This window comes from Euprymna scolopes, chromosome 46, assembly GCF_053919585.1.
Source record: "Euprymna scolopes isolate OS-2025 chromosome 46, ASM5391958v1, whole genome shotgun sequence".
Classification (NCBI taxonomy): Eukaryota; Metazoa; Mollusca; class Cephalopoda; order Sepiida; family Sepiolidae; genus Euprymna; species Euprymna scolopes.
Window position 1 is genome coordinate 145,528,659 of NC_136527.1, and position 23,820 is coordinate 145,552,478.

General features: G+C 23.9%; 1 long non-coding RNA gene across 1 annotated transcript; it reads left to right on the plus strand.

Annotated features, from left to right (window-relative positions):
• Nucleotides 1-1,276: 1,276 nt before the first annotated feature.
• Nucleotides 1,277-23,411, plus strand: LOC145271121 (uncharacterized). The gene is made up of 3 exons (XR_013865699.1): nt 1,277-1,411; nt 8,388-8,491; nt 22,692-23,411. It is a non-coding gene; the product is annotated as an uncharacterized LOC145271121 (long non-coding RNA).
• The last annotated feature ends 409 nt before the right edge of the window (nt 23,412-23,820 follow it).

Consider the following 23,820-nt stretch of genomic DNA (forward strand, 5'->3'; position numbering starts at 1 on the left):
AAAATATTTAATATCATAAACAAAAAGTAAATATAACAAAAACTATTTTACAATAAACAGAATGATGAAAGGGAGATAATTCAGGTTTTTCTTCTAGCAATACACCATAAATCAAAATATTTAATATCATAAACAAAAAGTAAATATAACAAAAACTATTTTACAATAAACAGAATGATGAAAGGGAGATAATTCAGGTTTTTCTTCTAGCAATACACCATAAATCAAAATATTTAATATCATAAACAAAAAGTAAATATAACAAAAACTATTTTACAATAAACAGAATGATGAAAGGGAGATAATTCAGGTTTTTCTTCTAGCAATACACCATAAATCAAAATATTTAATATCATAAACAAAAAGTAAATATAACAAAAACTATTTTACAATAAACAGAATGATGAAAGGGAGATAATTCAGGTTTTTAAATAACATTCAAAGATATATTTTCTTTGGTCAAAATCAAGATTCAGAAAAATCCATATTTATCCAGATTTTGTCCATTGTGGTTTGTTTGAAGAATAGTTTATTAGCGTAGACGTTTAGTGTGCTTATTGACGACCAGTTTTCATTAATTTCTCGTTAGTTAGCCGGAGTTATGATTGTTGCAAAAAGGTCGCCCAAATTCACATTCCTTTCAATGTGGTGTATGAATCAATCACTTGTTTTACAAACACATACACTTCTATTTATAGTAATCGTCGGAGAATGTTCCAGAATCCCATAATATAGAACACTTAGTTTTCTTTAACCTTCTGGAACCAACGAAAAAAGAATACTTTTTCAGTTGTATTTTAAAAGTCTCCAAAAATGTTTAAAACGATATTTCCATTTTCTAATATTAAAGTAATAATTTGTATGTTATCTTATATATTATTGGTGTTTATATATTATATTTATTTTTGTATTATATATTATATTTCATTTTATCATATAATATTTCAAGTATTATTATTTTATTATAATATTTAATTATATTATTAAATATTTTCATTATATATATTTATTAGGTATTATGTTTTTCTTAATTATATTATTTTATTGTAAGAAATTGTAATTTCATATTTTAAGAGGAAAAGTTGTCCTCATATGACAGCCATTATTTTTATAGAATGTAAAACAAAAAAGTTAATGAGGTGGCATTTTTGTGTAAAATAGCGAATATGAATTTGAATATTAACATTTAAAAATGCCAACAACAAGATTTTTAAGTATTTTTTATTTTTCGTTTATCAATTTAATTGGTGAAATGCCGAATACTTTACATCACATGAGGCTCTTATTGATCTTTAATCACTTATATAATTAGTTTCATTACAGTTGTATAATGACAGAGAATTGTAGATTTAGACTAGAAATGGTTCAGCAGTCAACGATTAATTGCGGAAATCAATTCCAGGCATATTTAGTACATATGAAAGTCTAATTTTTTAATATGATTTATCTCACTTTAAATGTTATTTTAATTACAAATATATTTATTATTAATTGAAATGTTTCCCCACCCCTAAAATCATTTTAACTGTTATATTCTTACTTTAAATAAGGATACAGCAAGAAACACGGGGTTATGGGTGAAAGACAAAGGGGTTTATTTACAAGGGAATACAGATGACATAAGAGTTACTCGGCATCTTTTCTTGTTCTCGTCCTGTCTTTTTTCGTTCTGCCTCAGTCACGTGAGAGGGTCAATACATCCATAGTTCATTTCATCTATGAAGGGATGTTAGGTTATTCCATTACATCACCTTCCCCCAAGCTAAATTCTTCCATAGAATTTTGCTTCTACCATTTTTTCCTTTTAAACTTTGAAACTTTGTCCAAAAAATTCGGTTCTTTTCCTTTTCCTTTCACTTCTCCTCACCATTTGTGTTTGCCGATTTTTTACTTTTGGAGATTGACTACATTTCTGAGTTACTGTTTGGAGGTTGTATATGGAAAGTGTCATATAGCACTTCCAATGGTAACTCTTGGTTTCTGACTGTTTCTATGTATTGGGTGATAGGTTTTTTGTGGAAAAAAGTCTGCTCTTTTATAGTGTAAACCATTCTTCCAATTCTTCTTGAGATTATGCCTTCTTCCCAAAAACTCTTCCCTGCCGGATAATTTTTTAGGAAAACTTTATCCCGTCATTGTACATTATTTACATTATCCTTGATACTTTTTAAACGTTTTCTCTTGAGATTAACCAGCCGAACAACGAACGTACCTTCCTGGCAAATATAATTTCAGCTGGGATAATTTAGCATTTGTATTTGGTGTTATCCTATATATTGCTAACAATGTTTTAATGCTTATCTTTCGTGTCGATGTTATTATTCTTTTTTAAAGCTCATTTAAAAGTATCGACGCTTATCCGTTTGATCGAGGGTTAAAAGTTGGTGTTGTAATGTGTTCAATGGCCAGTGCCTCACAGAAGTGCCTGGATTCCTGACCTGTGAAGTGCCATTATCATCTTTCAATTCAAATTTCACTTCCGTTTTAGTGCAGCAACCCAACCTTCAGAAAATACATTTTTAAAATCCTTCAAATCCTCAACAAATCTTCCTGGCAGTTTGAGACTTTCAGATCCTGTCAAATTTTTTCTTTTGCAAAATGAGTTTATTGGTTTCTCCCATAAATTGAAAAGTATCATCAAATCTATACCGAATAGAGTAGAATTTTTTCAGGATATCACATGCATTTTAGTTTTTACAGTATTTTCATTCAAAGTCACATTAGTATAAAATTCACCCTTAAAATTTTATCTATTTCCAGACATTCCTCTCACAATTTTCTTTGGATTTCTTCCATGTTGTCATCAATTAAGTATCCAAAAGACAGTTTTCTTTCCGGCCATTAATTCTAACTTCAATATATTTCCCTTTTTGACCATACATGGACTCTTTATTAGAACCAATGGTCTTTATTTCAGGCTTACAGTATTTCTCCTTTTTGCATACTGTTAATTTGTGTCCTTTACGCCCGCACTTATAGCAAATTTTGCTTTTGAAGTAGCACTCTTTTGTGAAGTGATTCTTTCCTCCACACGTCTTACAGTATTTTTTTTACATAGTGGTCACCTTGTTTTACGCTTTGTATTTTGTCAACATTTTTCTCTTCGATACTAGTATTATCCTGTTTTAAAGTTAACAGTTTCTGGCATTCCTCAGTAACTTTCTGTAAGGTTATTTCTATGCATTGGTTCAAAATGGGTAATACTCTAGAACGAATCTCTTTATCCTTCAAGGATGTTAACCCTTGCACAAATATCAAGCATTTAAACATGTCCTCTTTTAGGTCTTTCAACTTAAATAACTTGCATTAGGCATTTACTCTCCCAGCATAGGCGATAAAATCTTCATCATCTTGTTTCAAAATATTTAAACAGCTAGCTATACCGAGTATAAAATAAGCTATCCCCCTGCCTCGAAAATGTTTGATAAAATTTCTATATACTCTTTAAAAGAAATATCTTCAGGTATCCGTGGGAGTATAAAATGGGTATACTTGGTATTTTCATGGGAACCCAGTTTTTGCAACAGTAAAATAATTTTTTCTTCAACCGACCAGGCCTGACATCGTTTGGAAAAAATATTTTCGTATCTATGATACTATGCTGGAAACATTAAGCCAAACTTTGGTTCATATAAAAATTCTGTCAATGAATTTGCAATTCCTTCCAGAGTGAACCGATAATCCATTTTTTCTTCTTGTTTTATTAATATTGTTTTTAATACTTCATTTTGTTTTAACTGTTCTTTTTGTAAAAATTTTATCTGGCTTTGTTGGGCCGCCAGTGCTAATTGTATAGTTTTGTAAACTCGGCTAATTGTTCCATGTTGAATAATTTTTTCTTTTTTTTAAACACAGTAAAAAAACAAAAGGTTAACAGCATCTGCATAAAGCATTAAATAAATTCACCTAATAGTTTGTTTTTTTAAACCACAAAAATATTCTTTTTTAGACAAGGTTTTTGAAGGGGGTTACATGCACGAAATTGACACCGAACCAACAACATACATGCGTCGCTTTCCGCCATATTTTTTCTTCTTATGAAACAAAAGAAATTTGAAATGGACAAGAAAAAGTGTTCCTTTCAATGCTGTGTGAAATGTCAATTTCTCTTTTTTTTTCAGTAGGACCGTAACAGACTGAATTAAAAAAATAACTTACTTTTTGTGTGTGTTTTAGCTTTTTTTCAGTAGTTGAATTTTTCTGTGCAGTATTTTTCCGTTCGTTATCCAATATCGTTTTGGCTTAAAGTTTCCTTTTTGTGAATTCGAATCCTGTCGCCATTTGTTATATTTTTACTTTAAATAAGAATACAACAAGAAACACGGGGTTATGGATGAAAGACAAAGGGGTTTATTTACAAGGGAATACATGTGACAAGAGTTACTCGACATATTTTCTTATTCTCGTCCTGTCTTTTTTCCTTCTGCCTCAATCACGTGAGAAGGTCAATACATCCATAGTTCATTTCATCTATGAAGGAATGTTCGGTTATTCCATTACATCATTAACAAATCCTCTTCACATGTTTGGAATGCTTTTCCAAATAATATCTTTATTCTTAAGAAATTTATTGTCAATATAACAATATGGCGTTGTTAACTATTTTGTAAACAATTGAAAAAATAAATTTAATGCATCTGGTTACAAATAATTTAACATTAGGCTACATTGGATAATAGTAAGAGGTAGTTATTCCAATAAAAAAAATGTCAGCATTACATGCGTTTGTTGACTTGTCATAAACGTTTTAGTTAAAACCTAAATAATACGTTCAGATTAAATGTTTATTATCTGTTTATTGTGATTTACATATTTAGTTTTACTAATATTTAAAGATAAAACATTAAAACATTGTTAAATAAAATACATGTGGTTGCAAATAGGTTTTACGTCCAGATTAAAAAAGGATAAAGGGAAATTTTTTAATGTTTTTTACTCCAAACAAGTCACATTGTAGCTTGGATCTAAGGTGCTTTTTATAGGACTAAAGTACAGGTATATCGTATGATAGTACAGCTGGGTTATAAATTGATTATCTGTTTAAAGTAATTTAAATATTTAGTCACTAATATTTAAAGATCCGACATTCAACACTGTAATAAGTAATAATAGTATTAAAATAATTTGATGTTCACTCAATTAGGGATGAACAGATATTTAAATATAAAACATTTAACACGGTGATAAGTTACAAACATGTTATTAAAAATATTTTTACGTTCATATCAATTAGGGATGAACAGATATTTAAAGATAAAACATTCAAGACATTTTTGCTACAGTTTTTCATCCTTCTTATTTATGTATATATATATATTTATATATATATATATATTTATATATATATATTTATATATATATATATATATTTATATATATATATATATTTATATATATATATATATATATATTTATGTATATATATATATTTATGTATATATATATATTTATGTATATATATATATTTATATGTATATATATATATTTATATATATATATATATATTTATATATATATATATATTTATGTATATATATATATTTATGTATATATATATATTTATATATATATATATTTATATGTATATATATATATTTATGTATATATATTTATATATATATATATTTATATGTATATATATATTTATATATATATATATTTATATGTATATATATATATTTATATATATATATATATTTATATATATATATATATATTTATATATATATATATATATATTTATATATATATATATATATTTATATATTTATATATTTATATATATATATATATTTATATATTTATATATATATATATATTTATATATATATATATATTTATATATATATATATATGTATATATATATATATATGTATATATATATATATATGTATATATTTATATATATATATGTATATATTTATATATATATATATATATATATATTTATAGTAATTTATAAAATACATATGGCGATTAAGCTACACTGAATATTCTGCGTTTCATCCAACTATAGGATTCGTCAGGCTTATGCGCGAATTCTGTCGTTGCTTCTTGTTTTTATACATGTTGAGGATTAATAATTGGCCACTTGAATGTAAGGGACTACTATTTGGGATTATTACGGACAGAATAGTAACGAGATATCTGTTCACATTACATTTAAACTACTGCATTTAATTACAGTCAGGAAAGCAGAAAATGGAGGAAATTCCAGAGACTAGCTGACCGAGGAAGATAACAATTAGAGTAAAAAATTTTACAACACATCAACATATATAGTAATATATATATATATATATATATATATATATATATATATATATCAACATATATATAGTAATATAGATATACATCTATAGAGACATCAAATTTTTTACAACACATCAACATATATAGTAATATATATGTATATATATATATATATATACATATATAGAGACATCAACATATATATAGTGATATAGATATACATATATAGATATACATATATAAAGACATCAACATATATAGTGATATAGATATACAGGGTGTTCCAAAAGTCTTGGGCACATTTTGACATTGAATAGTTTGAGAACTATTAAAGTTATCAAAACGTATCCGGTATATTCAGAAAACTTGTAATCTCAAGTTCTTCATGGAATGTTCAAAGATGTTCAATGAAAGAACTATTGCTCCAACGACACACAGCAAGCTGATAGTCCAATTCTTACCAAACGCATCATAGCATTGCGTTGTCAATGGTTGCAACAGCTTCTGTTATTCGGGCCTTCAGCTCATCCATGTCTCTTGGAATAGGAGGCACATACCCCCCCTCCCCCCCCAAAAAAGTAGTAGTCGGCTTAATTCAAAGTATGTATGTTGAGGGGGTGCAATTACGATACAACACATTCTATGAAATTACTTGTAAAACAGGCAAGAATGCTCAATGCTTATGCAAATGTAGACATCCATAATAGTTCCAGTCTAAAGTAATTTTCTAGCAGGGTTTAGAAACCCCACATTCTTTCAAGAAGTCTTTCTAATGTTCTGAAATTATTTGCTAATCTATATGACAATTTGTAAACTAAAAATTTGTTCATACCAATATTTAAAGACAGATGAAACATTAACACACGTATAAGTTAAACGCTTGTGGTTACAAATAATTTTTATGTTCAGATGCATTAAAGTTTAGTGGATATATTCACTCAAACACATGTAGATGGAATAATAGGATTGATAAATACTTTTTGGATGGACATATGGTGATGTATTTTCATTGTTATATTAAGATACATGTATATATATATTGTAGCATTGTGTGTATCAATATAAATATATCTCTTCTCACTATGATGAAAATCATAACAAAACACTATAATTTCAACTAGATAATAACTCAAGCAACACTTGCATCGACTTACTCTGTATCAAGTTAGAAAATATCCGGTCATTTTAGTGATCTGTCTTATATGAATTTTTATAGATGAAATAAATCAAGATGTTGTGGTTCAATCTAATAATATTGACAACAATAAACAAACAGAATACTAATATGAATTAGTGAATGCATTATTTTTTACAGATGTTCCTGATTGAACCCTATTTCAATTTTAATGGAAGATCATGATCTTTAAATATTAAGCTGTAAACAGTTTATAATTTATTTGGAACACAACAGCGGCATCTGTGAGACAATTTATTATACTGGACAATACTATTTAATGAATTTTGCAAAACATTGGTGAAAACAAAACGACTTGAAGGGAATACAAATGTTTATAAAAATGTGTGTAATGTGCAAATATTAGAAAAGTATGTGACTTTAAAAAGATCCATATTTTCTTTAATACCGAAAACTATTGCTGTAATATCGGAAACTATAGTAGTTGAAATGGAAGTTACCAGAAATAAAACCGCGGTAGTCTCGCAGAAACAAATTCGAAAAATATTTATATTTTAATTAAAATTTTTATAATTCGCAATGTAAAATTATTTTAATGACATGCAAACATTCATTGACTTTACAGATAGATTTTCTGAAAATTTCAATTAAATTGGTAATGTAGAAATGTGGTTGTATAAACTTTGAACGAACCAAGAATTACATTTTTGTATATATATATATATATATATATATATAAATATATCTGTTCTCATTATGATGAAAATCATAACAAAACAATATTTTAACTAGATAATACATTGAGCAACACTTGTATCGACTTAATCTCTGTCAAGTTAGAAAATATAGTCATTTCTGTGATGAGACTTATATAAATGTTTTAGATGAAATAAAGCAAGATGTTGTGGTTCAATCTAATAATCTTGACAACAATAAACAAACGGAATACTAATATGTGAATGCAAATTCTAAAATATTCAACTTCATTATTTTTTACAGATGTTCCTGATTGAACCCTGTTTCAATGTTAATGGAGGATCATGATCTTTTAACATTAAGATGTGAACAGTTATTACTTTATTTGGAACAATACAGCGACATCTGTGAGAAAATTTATAATACTATTTAATTTATAATACTATTTAATGAATTTTGCAAAACATTGGTGAAAACATAACACGACTTGAATGTAATACAAATGTTTGTAAAAATGTGTGTAAAAATGTTCAAATATAAGGAATCAGAAAAGTATGTAACTTTTAAAAAATCTTTAACATCGGAAACAATGAAATGTAAAAATCAGAAATTAAAAAAAATACCAGAAACTTTAGCTATAAAAATTAAATGAATCAATTTAACGGCGAAAATTATACCTCTAAAATTATATAGAAAATTATAACTTTATAACTGCGAAATTTTTTGAAATAACATTTTAAAAAGATATCTCAGGTAAAATATATCAAGTAGTAAGTAAATGTTTGCCGCTATGATTGAGTAAAATATATAGGTACTCACACTAGAAAAAAATCCACATTCTTGTAAAGTGTGTATATATTCTTGTTTTCATAAATAAATTTAATGACCAATATGAGAACCCATACTGAGGAAAAGGCACATTATTGTGAAGTGTGTGGGCATTCTTGTTCTCAAAAATCAAATTTAGTAGCCCATATGAGAACTCACACTGGGGAAACGCCGTATTCTTGTGAAGTGTGTGGGTATTCTTGTTCTCAAAAATCAACTTTAGTGGGTCATATGAGAACTCACACTGGAGAAAAGCCACATTCCTGTGAAGTCTGTGGATATTCTTGCTCTGTAAAATTAACGTTGGTGAAACATATGAGAACTCACACTGGGGAAAAGCCATATTTTTGTAAAGTTTGTGGATTTTCTTGTGCTCAAAAATCAAGTTTAATAGGCCATATGAGAACTCACACTGGGGAAAAGCCACACTCTTGTCAAATTTGTTCATATTCTTGTTCTGAAAAAACAACGTTAGTGAACCATATGAGAACTCATACTGGGGAAAAGCCGCATACTTGTCAAGTGTGTGAATATTCTTGCTCTCAAAAATCAGCCTTAGTGAGCCATATGAAAACTCACACTGGGGAAAAGCCACACTCTTGTAAAATGTGTGGATATTCTTTTTCACAAAAATCAGACTTAGTTAGACATATGAGAACTCACACTGGAGAAAAACCACATTCTTGTCCAATGTGCGAATATTCTTGTTCTGATAAATCATCGTTAGTGTGTCATTTGAGAACTCACACTGGGGAAAAGCCACATTCTTGTGAAGTTTGTGGATATTCTTGTTCTCACAAATCAAGGTTAGTGAAACATATGAGAACTCATACTGGGGAAAAGCCACATTCTTGTAAAGTGTGTGGATATTCTTGTTCTGAAAAATCAATGTTAGTGAAACATATGAGAACTCATACTGGGGAAAAGCCACATTCTTGTGATGTGTGCGGATATTCTTGTTCTCAAAAATCAAATTTAGTAGCCCATATGAGAACTCACACTGGCGAAACGCCACATTCTTGTGAAGTGTGTGGATATTCTTTTTCTCAAAAGTCAACGTTAGTGAGACATATGAGAACTCATACTGGGGAAAAGCCATATTCTTGTGAAGTGTGTGAATATTGTTGCTCTCAAAAATCAGCCTTAGTGAACCATATGAGAAGGCATAGTGATTTGGGACAGAGCAAACAAAAAAGCGACCGTAATAGAGGTCAGTGTACCAAATGAGACAGGGCTTAACAGAGCGGAGAGGGAAAAGATAACAAAGTATCAAGGACTTATGTATGATATGAAACGAAATTGGAAATTAAAAGACGTTTCAATTATACCAGTCATCATAGGAGCAACTAGGCTTATGAAAAAGAACTTTAAAAAATACATAGCAAGCATACCCGGTGAACCAAGTGCAACAAACGATTGCACTGAAAGGGACGGATAGAATCCTGAAAAGATCTCTTGGTTGGACTCACTTAAGTAGGGGTAAATGTTAGACATTTGGTTGGATGTCCCATCCCCTAGAAAAAAAAGGTGGAGAAAAAAAAAGGAAAAGCCACATACTTGTCAAGTGTGTGGGTATTCTTTTTGTCAAAAATCACCTTTAATGATCCATATGAGAACTCACACCTAATATCTGGATGCCTAAACTTATTGGCAGATGGTTCTTCAGACTGTGCCTCAGCAAAATATAAAATACCTCGATTAGAATATGATGTAGAATATCTGTGAGGGATGCAACTTTACAGATTATCAAATATCGATGCCACAATCCCAAATTATTTCGGCCTTAACAGAGCTAAACAGGAAAAGATAACAAAATATCAGGACCTAAAAAATGATCTAAAAACGACATGGTCTCTGAAAGAAATAAACATTATACCGGTTGTGATAGGAGCAACTGGCTTAATAAAAAAGAATCTTCATAAATACTTAGAAGCAATCCCTGGAAGACAAAGCTGTAATGAAATACAGAATGCAGCCATAAAGGAGACAGTATCTATTCTTAAAAGAGCCCTCGGATATAAATTTAAATCATAACAGAATAAAGTGTTAGCTCCAGGAGGGAGCCCCTTGATCTCTTAAAACTTACTGAAGTAAAATACAAAAAAAAGGAAAAAGCCACATACTTGTCAAGTGTGTGAATATTGTTGGTCTCAAAAATCAAACTTAGTGAGCCATATGAAAACTCATACTGGGATTGCACTGAAAGGGACGGCTAGAATCCTGAAAAGATCTCTTGGTTGGACTCACTAAAATAAGGGTAAATGTCAGACATCTGGTTGGATGTCCAATCCCCTAGAAGAAAAAGTTTAAGAAAAATGAAAAAAAAAGGGAATCATAGGTGCCACAGGACTTATGAAGAAGAACTTGAAGTCCTACCTAACTAATATTCCTGGTGAACCAAGTGCAAAAGAGATTCAGACAATTGCACTTAAGGGAACAGCGAGGATACTAAAAAGAGCTCTCGGTTGGTTTCAATAAAAAAGCAGGGCAATGTTGGCAGCTGGTTTGGCTACCCCATACCCAGCATTACAATCTTCAAAGGAAGAAAATTTAAAAAAAAGGGAAAAGCCACATACTTATGAAGTGCGTGGATATTCAAAAATCATATTTAGTGAAACATATAAAAACACACACCTAATATCTTATTGTTCAGAAAAGTATAAAATATCTGGGAACATAAAACACAACTAATAATATCAATCAGAAAATATAGCCTTGCAGATACATGATGGAAATAAAAATTCAAATCATAATGAAATCAAATAAAAATTAAAATCATAATGAAATCAAATAAAAATTAAAATCATAATGAAATCAAATAAAAATTCAAATCATAATGAAATCAAATAAAAATTCAAATCATAATAAAATCAAATAAAAATTCAAATCATAATAAAATCAAATAAAAATTCAAATCATAATGAAATCAAATAAAAATTCAGATCATAATGAAATCAAATAAAAATTCAAATCATAATAAAATCAAATAAAATTCAAATCATAATAAAATCAAATAAAATTCAAATCATAATAAAATCAAATAAAATTCAAATCATAATAAAATCAAATAAAATTCAAATCATAATGAAATCAAATAAAAATTCAAATAATAAAATCAAATAAAAATTCAAATCATAATGAAATCAAATAAAAATTAAGATCATAATGAAATCAAATAAAAATTCAAATCATAATGAAATCAAATAAAAATTCAAATCATAATGAAATCAAATAAAAATTCAAATCATAATGAAATCAAATAAAAATTCAAATCATAATGAAATCAAATAAAAATTCAAATCATAATGAAATCAAATAAAAATTCAAATCATAATGAAATCAAATAAAAATTCCAATCATAATGAAATCAAATAAAAATTCAAATCATAATGAAATCAAATAAAAATTAAAATAATAATGAAATCAAATAAAAATTCAAATCATAATGAAATCAAATAAAAATTCAAATCATAATGAAATCAAATAAAAATTCAAATCATAATGAAATCAAATAAAAATTCAAATCATAATGAAATCAAATAAAAATTCAAATCATAATGAAATCAAATAAAAATTCAAATCATAATGAAATCAAATAAAAATTCAAATCATAATGAAATCAAATAAAAATTAAAATAATAATGAAATCAAATAAAAATTCAAATCATAATGAAATCAAATAAAAATTCAAATCATAATGAAATCAAATAAAAATTCAAATCATAATAAAATCAAATAAAAATTCAAATCATAATGAAATCAAATAAAAATTCAAATCATAATGAAATCAAATAAAAATTCAAATCATAATGAAATCAAATAAAAATTCAAATCATAATGAAATCAAATAAAAATTCAAATCATAATAAAATCAAATAAAAATTCAAATCATAATGAAAGCAAATAAAAATTCAAATCATAATGAAATCAAATAAAAATTAAAATAATAATGAAATCAAATAAAAATTAAAATCATAATGAAATCAAATAAAAATTCAAATCATAATAAAATCAAATAAAAATTCAAATCATAATAAAATCAAATAAAAATTCAAATCATAATAAAATCAAATAAAAATTCAAATCATAATGAAATCAAATAAAAATTCAAATCATAATGAAATCAAATAAAATTCAAATCATAATGAAATCAAATAAAAATTCAAATAATAAAATCAAATAAAAATTCAAATCATAATGAAATCAAATAAAAATTCAAATCATAATGAAATCAAATAAAAATTCAAATCATAATGAAATCAAATAAAAATTCAAATCATAATAAAATCAAATAAAAATTCAAATCATAATAAAATCAAATAAAAATTCAAATCATAATGAAATCAAATAAAAATTCAAATAATAAAATCAAATAAAAATTCAAATCATAATGAAATCAAATAAAAATTCAAATCATAATAAAATCAAATAAAAATTCAAATCATAATGAAATCAAATAAAAATTCAAATTAATAATGAAATCAAATAAAAATTCAAATCATAATGAAATCAAATAAAAATTCAAATCATAATGAAATCAAATAAAAATTCAAATCATAATGAAATCAAATAAAAATTAAAATAATAATGAAATCAAATAAAAATTCAAATCATAATGAAATCAAATAAAAATTCAAATCATAATGAAATCAAATAAAAATTCAAATCATAATGAAATCAAATAAAAATTCAAATCATAATGAAATCAAATAAAAATTCAAATCATAATGAAATCAAATAAAAATTCAAATCATAATGAAATCAAATAAAAATTAAAATCATAATGAAATCAAATAAAAATTCAAATCATAATGAAATCAAATAAAAATTCAAATCATAATAAAATCAAATAAAAATTCAAATCATAATGAAATCAAATAAAAATTCAAATCATAATGAAATCAAATAAAAATTCAAATCATAATGAAATCAAATAAAAATTCAAATCATAATGAAATCAAATAAAAATTCAAATCATAATGAAATCAAATAAAAATTCAAATCATAATAAAATCAAATAAAAATTCAAATCATAATGAAAGCAAATAAAAATTCAAATCATAATGAAATCAAATAAAAATTAAAATAATAATGAAATCAAATAAAAATTAAAATCATAATGAAATCAAATAAAAATTCAAATCATAATAAAATCAAATAAAAATTCAAATCATAATAAAATCAAATAAAAATTCAAATCATAATAAAATCAAATAAAAATTCAAATCATAATGAAATCAAATAAAAATTCAAATCATAATGAAATCAAATAAAATTCAAATCATAATGAAATCAAATAAAAATTCAAATAATAAAATCAAATAAAAATTCAAATCATTATGAAATCAAATAAAAATTCAAATCATAATGAAATCAAATAAAAATTCAAATCATAATGAAATCAAATAAAAATTCAAATCATAATGAAATCAAATAAAAATTCAAATCATAATAAAATCAAATAAAAATTCAAATCATAATAAAATCAAATAAAAATTCAAATCATAATGAAATCAAATAAAAATTCAAATAATAAAATCAAATAAAAATTCAAATCATAATGAAATCAAATAAAAATTCAAATCATAATAAAATCAAATAAAAATTCAAATCATAATGAAATCAAATAAAAATTCAAATCATAATGAAATCAAATAAAAATTAAAATCATAATGAAAGCAAATAAAAATTCAAATCATAATAAAATCAAATAAAAATTCAAATCATAATAAAATCAAATAAAAATTCAAATCATAATAAAATCAAATAAAAATTCAAATCATAATAAAATCAAATAAAAATTCAAATCATAATGAAATCAAATAAAAATTCAAATAATAAAATCAAATAAAAATTCAAATCATAATGAAATCAAATAAAAATTCAAATCATAATAAAATCAAATAAAAATTCAAATCATAATGAAAGCAAATAAAAATTCAAATCATAATAAAATCAAATAAAAATTCAAATCATAATAAAATCAAATAAAAATTCAAATCATAATAAAATCAAATAAAAATTCAAATCATAATAAAATCAAATAAAAATTAAAATCATAATGAAAGCAAATAAAAATTAAAATCATAATAAAATCAAATAAAAATTCAGATCATAATAAAATCAAATAAAATTCAAATCATAATGAAATCAAATAAAAATTAAAATCATAATAAAATCAAATAAAAATTAAAATCATAATAAAATCAAATAAAAATTCAAATCATAATAAAATCAAATAAAAATTCAAATCATAATGAAATCAAATAAAAATTCAAATCATAATGAAATCAAATAAAAATTCAAATCATAATGAAATCAAATAAAAATTCAAATCATAATGAAATCAAATAAAAATTCAAATCATAATAAAATCAAATAAAAATTCAAATCATAATAAAATCAAATAAAAATTCAAATCATAATGAAATCAAATAAAAATTCAGATCATAATGAAATCAAATAAAATTTCAAATCATAATAAAATCAAATAAAATTCAAATCATAATAAAATCAAATAAAAATTCAAATCATAATAAAATCAAATAAAAATTCAAATCATAATAAAATCAAATAAAAATTCAAATCATAATGAAATCAAATAAAAATTCAAATCATAATGAAATCAAATAAAAATTCAAATCATAATAAAATCAAATAAAAATTCAAATCATAATAAAATCAAATAAAAATTAAAATCATAATGAAATCAAATAAAAATTAAAATCATAATGAAATAAAATAAAAATTCAAATCATAATGAAATCAAATAAAAATTCAGATCATAATGAAATCAAATAAAATTCAAATCATAATGAAATCAAATAAAAATTCAAATAATAAAATCAAATAAAAATTCAAATCATAATGAAATCAAATAAAAATTCAAATCATAATGAAATAAACTAAAAATTCAAATCATAATGAAATCAAATAAAAATTCAAATCATAATGAAATCAAATAAAAATTCAAATCATAATGAACGAAGCCCTTTGATCTTTTAAAACAAACAAAAGAAGAATAAAAAAGAATAAAAAAGAATAAGCTACATTATTATGAAGTGGTTGAATATTTTTCTGCTTCATATTAAATATAAATTATGTGAATTCACATTTATTCATATGATAATTTCATTAATAAGACAGTATTACATAAAACATGCTTGAAATGGAAAGTCATATTCTTACACAAGTTTACTGATACATATGAAAAGAACACACAATTAGTAAACGGCATATCCTTGCAAAATATGTGCATAATTTTATTTTAAGAATTCGCATTTTTTTATATGAGAACTTTGAGCTGGACAGTATTACATAGAACATGCTTGAAATATAAGAAAATGTAAAATCATTTACAAACAATATCACATAGAACATGATTGAAATATAAGAAAATATAAAATGATTTACAAACAATATTACATAGAACATGATTAAAATATAAGAAAATGTAAAATCATTTACAAACAATATTACATAGAACATGATTGAAATATAAGAAAATGTAAAATCATTTACAAACAATATTACATAGAACATGATTGAAATATAAGAAAATGTAAAATCATTTACAAACAATATTACATAGAACATGATTAAAATATAAGAAAATGTAAAATCATTTACAAACAATATTACATAGAACATGATTGAAATATAAGAAAATGTAAAATTATTTACAAACAATATTACATAGAACATGATTGAAATATAAGAAAATGAAAAATCATTTACAAACAATATTACATAGAACATGATTGAAATATAAGAAAATGTAAAATAATTTACAAACAATATTACATAGAACATGATTGAAATATAAGAAAATGTAAAATTATTTACAAACAATATTACATAGAACATGATTGAAATATAAGAAAATGTAAAATCATTTACAAACAATATTACATAGAACATGATTGAAATATAAGAAAATGTAAAATCATTTACAAACAATATTACATAGAACATGATTGAAATATAAAAAATATAAAATCATTTACAAACAATATTACATAGAACATGATTGAAATATAAGAAAATATAAAACCATCTACAAACAATATTACATAGAACATGATTGAAATATAAGAAAATGTAAAATTATTTACAAACAATATTACATAGAACATGATTGAAATATAAGAAAATGTAAAATGATTTACAAACAATATTACATAGAACATGATTGAAAAATAAGAAAATGTAAAATCATTTACAAACAATATTACATAGAACATGATTGAAATATAAGAAAATATAAAATCATTTACAAACAATATTACATAGAACATGATTGAAATATAAGAAAATGTAAAATTATTTACAAACAATATTACATAGAACATGATTGAAATATAAGAAAATGTAAAATCATTTACAAACAATATTACATAGAACATGATTGAAATATAATAAAATGTAAAATTATTTACAAACAATATTACATAGAACATGATTTAAATATGAGAAAATATAAAATCATTTACAAACAATATTACATAGAACATGATTGAAATATAAGAAAATATAAAATCATTTACAAACAATATTACATAGAACATGATTGAAATATAAGAAAATGTAAAATCATTTACAAACAATATTACATAGAACATGATTGAAATATAAGAAAATATAAAATCATTTACAAACAATATTACATAGAACATGATTGAAATATAAGAAAATATAAAATCATTTACAAACAATATTACATAGAACATGATTAAAATATAAGAAAATGTAAAATCATTTACAAACAATATTACATAGAACATGATTGAAATATAAGAAAATATAAAATCATTTACAAACAATATTACATAGAACATGCTTGAAATATAAGAAAATATAAAATCATTTACAAACAATATTACATAGAACATGATTGAAATATAAGAAAATGTAAAATCATTTACAAACAATATTACATAGAACATGATTGAAATATAAGAAAATGTAAAATTATTTACAAACAATATTACATAGAACATGATTGAAATATAAGAAAATGTAAAATCATTTACAAACAATATTACATAGAACATGCTTGAAATATAAGAAAATATAAAACCATTTACAAACAATATTACATAGAACATGATTGAAATATAAGAAAATATAAAATCATTTACCAACAATATTACAAAGAACATGATTGAAATATAAGAAAATATAAAATCATTTACAAACAATATTACATAGAACATGATTGAAATATAAGAAAATGTAAAATCATTTACAAACAATATTACATAGAACATGATTGAAATATAAGAAAATATAAAATCATTTACCAACAATATTACATAGAACATGATTTAAATATGAGAAAATATAAAATCATTTACAAACAATATTACATAGAACATGATTGAAATATAAGAAAATGTAAAATCATTTACAAACAATATTACATAGAACATGATTGAAATATAAGAAAATATAAAATCATTTACAAACAATATTACATAGAACATGATTGAAATATAAGAAAATGTAAAATCATTTACAAACAATATTACATAGAACATGATTGAAATATAAGAAAATGTAAAAAGATTTACAAACAATATTACATAGAACATGATTGAAATATAAGAAAATGTAAAATCATTTACAAACAATATTACATAGAACATGATTGAAATATAAGAAAATGTAAAATCATTTACAAACAAAATTACATAGAACATGATTGAAATATAAGAAAATTTAAAATCATTTACAAACAATATTACATAGAACATGATTGAAATATAAGAAAATATAAAATCATTTACAAACAATATTACATAGAACATGATTGAAATATAAGAAAATGTAAAAAGATTTACAAACAATATTACATAGAACATGATTGAAATATGAGAAAATATAAAATCATTTACAAACAATATTACATAGAACATGATTGAAATATAAGAAAATGTAAAATCATTTACAAACAATATTACATAGAACATGATTGAAATATAAGAAAATGTAAAAAGATTTACAAACAATATTACATAGAACATGATTGAAATATGAGAAAATATAAAATCATTTACAAACAATATTACATAGAACATGATTGAAATATAAGAAAATGTAAAATCATTTACAAACAATATTACATAGAACATGATTGAAATATAAGAAAATGTAAAAAGATTTACAAACAATATTACATAGAACATGATTTAAATATGAGAAAATATAAGATCATTTACAAACAATATTACATAGAACATGATTGAAATATAAGAAAATATAAAATCATTTACAAACAATATTACATAGAACATGATTGAAATATAAGAAAATATAAAATCATTTACAAACAATATTACATAGAACATGATTGAAATATAAGAAAATGTAAAATCATTTACAAACAATATTACATAGAACATGATTAAAATATAAGAAAATGTAAAATCATTTACAAACAATATTACATAGAACATGATTAAAATATAAGAAAATGTAAAATCATTTACAAACAATATTACATAGAACATGCTTGAAATATAAGAAAATATAAAATCATTTACAAACAATATTACATAGAACATGATTGAAATATAAGAAAATGTAAAATCATTTACAAACAATATTACATAGAACATGATTGAAATATAAGAAAATATAAAATCATTTACAAACAATATTACATAGAACATGATTGAAATATAAGAAAATATAAAACCATCTACAAACAATATTACATAGAACATGATTGAAATATAAGAAAATGTAAAATCATTTACAAACAATATTACATAGAACATGATTGAAATATAAGAAAATATAAAATCATTTACAAACAATATTACATAGAACATGATTGAAATATAAGAAAATGTAAAATTATTTACAAAAAATATTACATAGAACATGATTGAAATATAAGAAAATGTAAAATCATTTACAAACAATATTACATAGAACATGATTAAAATATAAGAAAATGTAAAATCATTTACAAACAATATTACATAGAACATGATTAAAATATAAGAAAATGTAAAATCATTTACAAACAATATTACATAGAACATGATTAAAATATAAGAAAATATAAAACCATTTACAAACAATATTACATAGAACATGATTGAAATATAAGAAAATATAAAATCATTTACCAACAATATTACAAAGAACATGATTGAAATATAAGAAAATATAAAATCATTTACAAACATTATTACATAGAACATGATTGAAATATAAGAAAATATAAAATCATTTACAAACAATATTACATAGAACATGATTGAAATATAAGAAAATATAAAATCATTTACCAACAATATTACATAGAACATGATTTAAATATGAGAAAATATAAAATCATTTACAAACAATATTACATAGAACATGATTGAAATATAAGAAAATGTAAAAAGATTTACAAACAATATTACATAGAACATGATTGAAATATGAGAAAATATAAAATCATTTACAAACAATATTACATAGAACATGATTGAAATATAAGAAAATGTAAAAAGATTTACAAACAATATTACATAGAACATGATTGAAATATAAGAAAATGTAAAATCATTTACAAACAAAATTACATAGAACATGATTGAAATATAAGAAAATATAAAATCATTTACAAACAATATTACATAGAACATGATTGAAAGAAAATGTAAAATGATTTACAAACAATATTACATAGAACATGATTGAAATATAAGAAAATATAAAATCATTTACAAACAATATTACATAGAACATGATTGAAATATAAGAAAATATAAAATCATTTACAAACAATATTACATAGAACATGATTGAAATATAAGAAAATGTAAAAAGATTTACAAACAATATTACATAGAACATGATTGAAATATGAGAAAATATAAAATCATTTACAAACAATATTACATAGAACATGATTGAAATATAAGAAAATGTAAAATCATTTACAAACAATATTACATAGAACATGATTGAAATATAAGAAAATGTAAAAAGATTTACAAACAATATTACATAGAACATGATTGAAATATGAGAAAATATAAAATCATTTACAAACAATATTACATAGAACATGATTGAAATATAAGAAAATATAAAATCATTTACAAACAATATTACATAGAACATGATTGAAATATAAGAAAATGTAAAAAGATTTACAAACAATATTACATAGAACATGATTGAAATATGAGAAAATATAAAATCATTTACAAACAATATTACATAGAACATGATTGAAATATAAGAAAATGTAAAATCATTTACAAACAATATTACATAGAACATGATTGAAATATAAGAAAATATAAAATCATTTACAAACAATATTACATAGAACATGATTAAAATATAAGAAAATGTAAAATTATTTACAAACAATATTACATAGAACATGATTAAAATATAAGAAAATGTAAAATTATTTACAAACAATATTACATAGAACATGATTGAAATATAAGAAAATGTAAAATCATTTACAAACAATATTACATAGAACATGATTAAAATATAAGAAAATATAAAATCATTTACAAACAATATTACATAGAACATGATTGAAATATAAGAAAATATAAAATCATTTACAAACAATATTACATAGAACATGATTGAAAGGACTCATGATTGACAAAATTATTCTTACTTAATATTGTCATAATAGAAAAAGGGAAGAATATAATAATTTAATATAAGAAAGTATAGACTCATTTAAAAACGACAAAAGCCCCAAAAATGTAAGCATTATAAGCAAGTAGATATTGAATATATCTCAATAAAACGACAACAAATCTAAATGACTGCGCCAGGAATAATGCATAAATTGATGATGATGATATGGTTGGATTGATTTCCTGCATTAAAAATCCGTGCATACAATACAGGGGAGCCGAGTTTCCCGTACAATTGAACACATGAACATAAACTGATGATTTTAAGGCAATCGGGATTATCGCCCTTTAACTCTGGTAATATCATTTTTTGACAAAGAAGGCATAGCACCTCACTTCCGGATTCGCTTTCTTCTTCCTTCCTCTTTCCTTCTTGGACTACAGAGCGGTCTTACTAAAAATGTACGTCTACTTTGTCCGTCTAATTGCTGCTACTCCTGATGATTATGAAGCAACTTCTTTAAAGCCACTTCCGGTGTTTGCCAGTGGAAATTATCGCGTGCTATTTAACATATATATATATATATTATCTTTGTTAAAGAAAATAAAATAATTTTTGGACAAGTGATTTTTTCCTAAGAATTTGTAAAATACAATAACAGATCTGCATAAAATAAAATAAGAATTATATTTAATAATTTACACGAGTTTTTGACCATTCGCATGCTGTTTTTTTTTGTTTTTGGTTAAACATTTTTGTAAAAAATGCTTTTGTTTTTGTTTTTTGTCAGAATTAGGGAAATATTAAAAAAAAAGATGATAAAGTACGAGTCAAAAGTAAAATACTCTGGCTTACAAAAATGCCTGGACAGTCCCCTCGACATTTCCAAGTGCGGGCGCCTCGGGCGACTAGCAGTTATCTAATGCCTTTCGAAGTATTCTAAAACGGTTTTTACTCATATGTCAAATATATAAAGGAAAAAAAAGCGTAACAGAAGATTAGGTGACTACTGACTGTGTGAGCAAATAAAACGCTATTGTTTCAGTTGTGTTTTTTTGTTTTTGATTGTTTTTATTTTCACTGTTTTGTGTTCGTTTTTAGTATTATATTATAATACTTATAAAAATATATCACTTTATGAAATATTTATTTATATTTGGCAAGGTTGACTTGAGATGTCCACAAGATAGCGGCTGTGAACGAATGGTAAAAAATTAAAATGGAATGGAACGCACATTTAAGCAAAATGAGATTATCGCATCGACTTTACAGCCTAGGACAAAACAAAAAACAAAAAGAAACTCCACTGCTGAAACTGTGTCAATAACGGTTATCCACCAACCCCGAAAAGAACTAATAATAATAAGCGTGTACTAATTTTTAACTAATCAATACTTGTTATGAATATGTTTAAAATAAAACAACAAAAAGCACAGTAGTGTTTCTTTTCTTTAATTTTTTAGAAAATAAAATTTGTTTTCTTAGGGGTTTTGGGGTCGCTGACGAGTCAGATATTCAACCACGCTGTAAATTTACCGTTTGCATAGTATTAACCCCGGAACGCTTAGACTAGGCACAAGCGCGCAGTAGCATACACAAATTTAAATTGGTCGTCGCTCGTCGACAAGTACTTTTCCTGATATTAATGCGTGCACGTTGTTTTCACTGGTTGCCATGTGTTGTTTTCGACCAGTGAAAACAACACGCAATACACTGGATAATAAACGCATTAATATCAGGAAAAGTACTTGTCATCACTTTAAAGAAAAGTGTGGAGGTTGACCTAATGTAAATTCGTTTATGCGCATGCATGTAGTCCCAGGGTTTAGGTGTTAATACCATGAAAACAGTAAATTTGCGACGGGCTTGAATATCAGATTCGTTGTCAGCGACCCATAAACCTCCTAAAAAAACAACCGTTTTTGGTTGGGGCTATTATGGTATTAAACAACATATTTACCTTTTCTTTTGGTTGTTCATTTTTTTGACTAGTCTAAGTTTCACGTAACAATTTAATAAAGAAAACATACCGAAAAAATGAAATGAAATAACTAAGAAATGTTTTTTTTTAATTTTATTTTTGAAAATTCAACTAGACTGTACTTTCGCATAATGATTGAATAAACAAAAAAATAGCGTAAAAATTAAATTTCATGTTCCATCTCTGCATAATTAGCAAAAGAAAACAAAAAGTCATGGACATTGGTTTTATAGTGTTACGTTCAGAGGGAGATGTATTCCTTCTGTGTGACAAGCACGAAGACAGCAAGCATAATGTCGGGATTATTTCACC